Source organism: Raphanus sativus, chromosome 1, assembly GCF_000801105.2.
Source record: "Raphanus sativus cultivar WK10039 chromosome 1, ASM80110v3, whole genome shotgun sequence".
Taxonomy (NCBI): domain Eukaryota; kingdom Viridiplantae; phylum Streptophyta; class Magnoliopsida; order Brassicales; family Brassicaceae; genus Raphanus; species Raphanus sativus.
Genome location: NC_079511.1, coordinates 14,517,680 through 14,523,837, shown reverse-complemented (window position 1 = coordinate 14,523,837; position 6,158 = coordinate 14,517,680). Strand labels below are relative to the sequence as shown.

General features: G+C 39.9%; 1 non-coding gene across 1 annotated transcript; it reads left to right on the top strand.

Annotated features, from left to right (window-relative positions):
- Positions 1 to 4,453: 4,453 nt before the first annotated feature.
- On the top strand, positions 4,454 to 4,560 carry LOC130497950 (small nucleolar RNA R71). The gene has a single exon (XR_008936990.1). It is a non-coding gene; the product is annotated as a small nucleolar RNA R71 (small nucleolar RNA).
- Positions 4,561 to 6,158: the final 1,598 nt, after the last annotated feature.

Below are 6,158 nucleotides of genomic sequence, written 5' to 3'. Positions count from 1 at the left end.
AGGGCAAAAATCGTCGGTATGTCGTCGGAATAAGCGAATTCCGACGCCATACCGAGGAAACATGTCCTCGGAAAAAACTCCTCGGAATTTCATTTTTCCTCGGAATTTCCTCGGAATTTTCTGACGGAATTTCGAGGAAACAAAATTCCGAGGAAACTGTGAGAACGAGAGTTCATCGCACATTTCCTCGGAATTTTCCGAGGGACGTGGTCGTCGGAATATTCCGAGGGACCACCTTCCTCGGAATTTTCAAAAAAATAATTAAAAAAAAAAAATTATTTTTTTAATGAAATTCGAAAATATAAAATATAAAATAAAAATTGAAATTGAAAATATATTAGATAATATTATTCAAAGTTGTACAAACTAAAATATATTAAAATTTAGTTTTAATAAATAAAAATTTTAAAATTCAAATATAGTTTTAATCACAAAAATATAAATATATAAAAAAATAGTTTAATAAATACTAAAAATAGTTTTAATCACAAAAATATAAATATAAAAAATAGTTTAATAATTACAAAAAAAATTTATCGAAAATATAAATATAAAAATAATAATATAAATGTTAAATTCCAAAAATAGTTTTAATCACAAAAATATAATATAAAAAATAGTTTATAATTACTAAAAATAGTTTTTAATAACAAAAATATAAAATATACAAAAAATAAATAGTTAATAATTACAAAAAATATTTTTTAATTACAAAAATAATATATTATAAGTTATATATATAAATAGTTTTAAATTACAAAAATAGCTTTTAATCACAAAATATAAATATATTTTAAAAATATATATAAATAGTTTTAAAATTCCAAAAATTAGTTTTTTAATCACAAAAATATAAATATATATTTTTTAAAAATATATAAATAGTTTTAAAATTCCAAAATAGTTTAATATTTACAAAAAACGTTTCATAAATATTAAAAATGTTTGATAAATATAGAAATGATTTTATATACAAAAACGTTTCATTTATAATTCATAAAATAGATTTTATATACAAAAAACGTTTTCAAAATTATTTATAAACACCAAACTATTATAAAACTTAAACAAAAATTCTACACAATCAAATAATCACAATCCTCAATACAAAACCACAATCAAACTTCCATTATACAATCCTACCAATCACCCTAACAAAAAATCTATCAAAAAACTTCTAAAATCATCAAATTTAACCTAACAAATAGATTGGGAAGGTTCTTACATGATTTGGGAATCAAATAGAGGAGGAATAGGTCGGATTGGCCGGAAATCGTCGAGAGAGAAGGGGAGGTCGGCGGAGATGGCAAGGAAGAAGAAGAGAGAAATGAGGAAGAAGAAGAGATCTGTGTTTATAATTTCGAAGTTTCTGACGGAAACTATCCGTCGGAATTTCCTCAGTTTCGAAAATTTAATTTTCGCAAAATATTTCGCGAAAATTATGGCGGTTAAATGAAAAAATTCCGAGGAAAATTCAAATCCCTCAGAATTTCCTCGGTATATTCCGAGGAAATTCCGAGGGATATATGTTTGGGGTTTCAAAACCTCAATTTGTTTTGCCCAATATCATTTCTTATACTAATGTAATGATAAAATTGAATATTCTTTGTATAGATGATCATAAACCATGAAATAACAAAATTCTAAAATGAATTGTAAGTATTCCTTTTACCATTCATTAAAGTGTATAAGTGTTTGATCTTATGTTGTGGGAAATTCGTTCATACAATCGGAAAGTGTTTATTATCGGGTAACACACCTATTTTTGGTTTAAGACACTTAATAATCAGTTTAAGACACTTAATAAGGCTTATATATTTGTTATTCAAACCGAAAACATTTTTTTCGGTTACAAAACCTTGTTCCTCGGAAAAGCCTCAGAATATTCCGAGGAAATTCCGAGGAAAATGTGTTTTTCCTCGGAATTTCCTCAGAATATTCCGAGGAAATTCCGAGGAAGCTAAACCCTATAGTAAAATTCCTAAATCACTCGGAATTTCCTTGGTAAATTCCGAGGAAAATCCGAGGAACCTAAACCCTAAAAGTTAAATCCCTAAATCCCTCGGAATTTCGTCGGTTTTTTTCGAAGAAAACTCTTTCCTCGGGATTTCCTCGGAAAATACCGACGGAAAGTGAATTTCTCGGAATTTCCTAGGTATTTTCCGAGGAAATCCCGAGGAAACGTAAAATTTATGTTTCCTCGGCATTTCCTCGGAAATTCCTCGGAATATTCCGAGGAATTCATTTTCCGTCAGTATGTCCGTCAGTATTTCCCTGTTTTCTTGTAGTGGCAGTCTCTGCATTGTTCAGGTCAGCATTCACAATGACAGGATATGTGGAGTTGGGTCCAAGAAATGCATACCTGAGTCCCTTGGGAAGGGATTTGAGCTCTACCTTTGGAGCTTTCAGCTCGCTCCATGAGTCATCGGGCTGAGCTGCCGGAACAGTCGGGTTCTGAGGCGTGGTTGTTCCAGTTGATGTGCTGGAGTCACTGTTCTCCCCTAGACTTAGATTCGCCACCATCCTCTCCATACTCCTGGCTGAATCCAGGATCTTGGCATAGGCATCAGCATCAACACTCTCCAAGCTTTGCTCGGCTTCAGCTCTGACTAAGGCGAGTTCAAGTGGATCCTCGGTGAGAATCTCCTCGATCATACCTTCATGCGGCTCTAGGGGATCACCATCTTCTTGGACAGTGAAGGTTTGTCCATCCAGCATCGGCTTCTTGAGCATCTGATCCATCTCAAACTTCATCACAATATCTCCAAGGTGGAGATCGATCTTCCCTTGTCGGACATCAATGATAGCTCCAACGGTGCAGAGGAATGGTCTGCCTAGGATCAGGGGATCATTGGAATCTTCCTCAACTTCCAGAACAACGAAATCGGCAGGAACAAGGGTGTTTCCGACCAGAACTTGAAGATCCTCTAGGATCCCAACTGGAGACTTGACAGATCGATCAGCAAACACTAGGGACATCCTGGTAGGCTTGAAGTCCGAGTATCCAAGGCGCTTAGCCACAGTGTATGGCATGAGGTTTATGCTCGACCCTAGATCGACCAATGAGCATGAGAAAAGTGTTCTCCCAATCTGAACCGAGAGAACAAACTTTCCCGGATCACCCATCTTCTTGATCCTTCTGTTCTGGAGCACCGCGCTGCACTCCTTAGAGACAATCATGAACTCATTGTCATCAGATATCTTCCCAGAGATCAGTCCTTTGACAAAGCTGCGCATGGATGGTATCATCTGGATCGCACTCATCAGAGGGAGCTTGACAGTTAGGTCTTCTAGCATCTTCCTGCACTTCATCTCTTCCTTATCCTTGCGTGTAGCCTTAGCTGGAACAGGGTAAGGAACTTTTGGCACATACTGACGAGCAGGAGAAGGCGCTGCAGTCGGTGGAACAACCCCAGCGGGTCGCTCTGCTTCCGTCGGAACAGTCTCAGTAGGTTGTTCTGCATCATCCTCATCTGTGGGTACAGCTTTAGATGGCTGATCCGACTCCTTCTGCTTTCCTTTCTCAGCCGATGTGAATCTCCTGGGGTCTAGATCAGGCAGTTGCTTTCCACTCCTCAACCCTACTGCATTACACTCCTTGGGGTTCTTGTCTGTTTTCCCAGGGAGAGTTCCTTGCTGTCTCTTCACGTTCTCAGCAGTCTGAGCAATCTGAATATCCATCTGTCTCATATGGCTTGAGACATTGTCATACTTCACACTCAGGTCATTGAACATATGATTCATCCTGGTGTTGATGTCGTTTGTGACCTGGTTCAGTGCTTTCCCTTGGATCTGCTGTCCTTGGAGCAGCTGGCTCATCATATTGGCGAGACTCTTCATGTCATCATGCGGAGCAGTCTGAGTCGGTTGTGCAGCTTGCTGATTAACCGGCTGTTTCTGGCTGTGGAACTGAGCATTCTGAGCTGGGTTATGTACAAAGGTTCTTCCCTGATTGCCATAGGGCCTTTGGTATCCACTGTTCTGACATTGGTTCCCTTGAGCTTTATCGTCTGGTTTAGGGGCATTGAACAGGTGGGGATTGTTCCTCACGTTAGGGTTCGGGTGATAGTTCTTGAACTGCCATCCTTGCCCATTCACATAACTCACTTCATGCTGATCCTCAGCCGACTGATCTGCCTCTGATGTGCCTTCTGCGGTAGCTTTATCCTGTGGGGATTCTTCCATGATGAAGACTTGGTTCTGGTTACTCTTAATCAGCTGGTCAACTTTGGCAGAGAGCTCATCAATCTTGCTGTTGTCGATGCTCTTCACCTTCTGAGTGCGATCAGTCTCGCGGTTATTATCAGCTGAGCTTGAGGCCATGTTCTCAATCAACTCGAATGCACCTTGAGTGGACTGAGTCATGAAATCTCCTTTACTGGCTGAGTTCAAAGCGTTCCTGTACTCCCAGCCTACTCCATCGTAGAACACTCCCAGCAGATAGTCTTCCTCAAAACCGTGATGTGGGCATTCTCTGCGGTAGACATTGAATCGCTCCCAAGCATCACAGAACGGCTCGTCTACCAGCTGTTTGAAGGTCACGATCTTCTGTCCCAGAGCTGCTGTCTTCGATTTCGTGTAGAAGTGGCTTAAGAAAGCTTCTCGGACTTGTTCCCAAGTTGTGAGTGATCCGGTGGGTAGTGAATCAAGCCAGCAAGCAGCTTTCCCATCAAGAGAGAAAGGGAACAGAGTACACTTGATGTAATCGGGTGGTACTCCATTCGCTTTAGTGAAACCACACATCTTCTCAAAGTGCTCGATGTGGTCCATCGGTATCTCAGCAGGAAGCCCATTGAAGATCTTCCTTTGCACTAGACTTATCAAGGCTGGCTTGATCTCGAAGTCTTGCCTTGTGCACGGTGGAGGGGTTATGGCAGATCGCGTAGCGGGCAGATTACGCAGTAAGTTCCTCTGGCCGATCTGGACCACTCCCTCATGTTGGTTCGCAGCATTCAGAGCAGCTTGCTCGGCAGCAGCTTGCTGCGCTTGGATCGTCTGCTGCATCTGCTGCATCTGCTGTTGCATGAGTGCAAACGCAGCAGTGAGATCATCTGGATGATCACCCATGTTGGTGTTCGTTGATCTCGGCTGTTGACGGTTCTGTCGTTCCAATCTCGCTAGTTCCTCGTTAGAAAGCTGATGTAATGGCCCTTGTGCGTTGCTCCGAGTATGTCTACTGGTCATGCACCTGGATCATCAGCTGAAACAAAGAAAATAACACGAGTTAGATATCTTAGACTAGATATGAAACCGAAAATTAGAGGTAAAAAATCTGGTCCCCGTCGCAACGGCGCCAAAACTTGATACACTAAAAATGAATCCTTGCTACTGCCAAGTTAACAGTTGCAATTGTAGTACTTGAGATTCAAATCCAGAGGACCAGTCTACACTCTAGTTCTATAAGTTTCAGAATCAAGCTAAGAAGAAGATATGATTTGGCTGAAATAGGCGATAGTAAACAAGCAAAATAAACACGAGATTGATTCAATTAAACAAGAGCTAGCCTAGGGTATTTCATTGGGTGTTGAATTGGAGCCAAACAATTATTCAAGCGCGATGAAGTGCTTTCTAGAACTCGGATCACTAAGCTGGAACACTCCACTGTCGTGGCAGTGATCGCTTTGCAGATCGATCTCACCACCTAACTGTCGTTGGGATGAGGATCGATTGCAAGCTTTAGAGAACAGGTCCGATCAGTTCACTTACCACCCTAATATCTACTTTCGCTGATTAGGGATACTAAGCTCATTCAATACATGTCAAGTTATCATCCTAAGCGGTTAACTAGGTGATGAACTAGTGATCTAACATCAAGTGATCAGTTTAATGAAAGCAGTAAGAACAGTATGAATGAAGAACAGTTATGGATCGCTTATCTATGTTTAGCTCATGTCTCAACACCCTAAAAACCCTAGGCGAGCAAGGTCACTACTCGATCATGATGCACATAGACAAAGACATAAATCCTGAATAAAATTGCATAAGAACAGAGTATGAAACAATAGGGTTCAGATGATCTTCTCTATGAGAGGATTGATTCTTCTCCCTTACAAGTTGCAGATCGCAAATACTCAGTGTTCTCTTGTAAAAACTAGCGTAAGAAAATAGAAAATAGATAGGTGGCGTTTTTATATGGAGGCGCCAATCAGAAGGAAAGA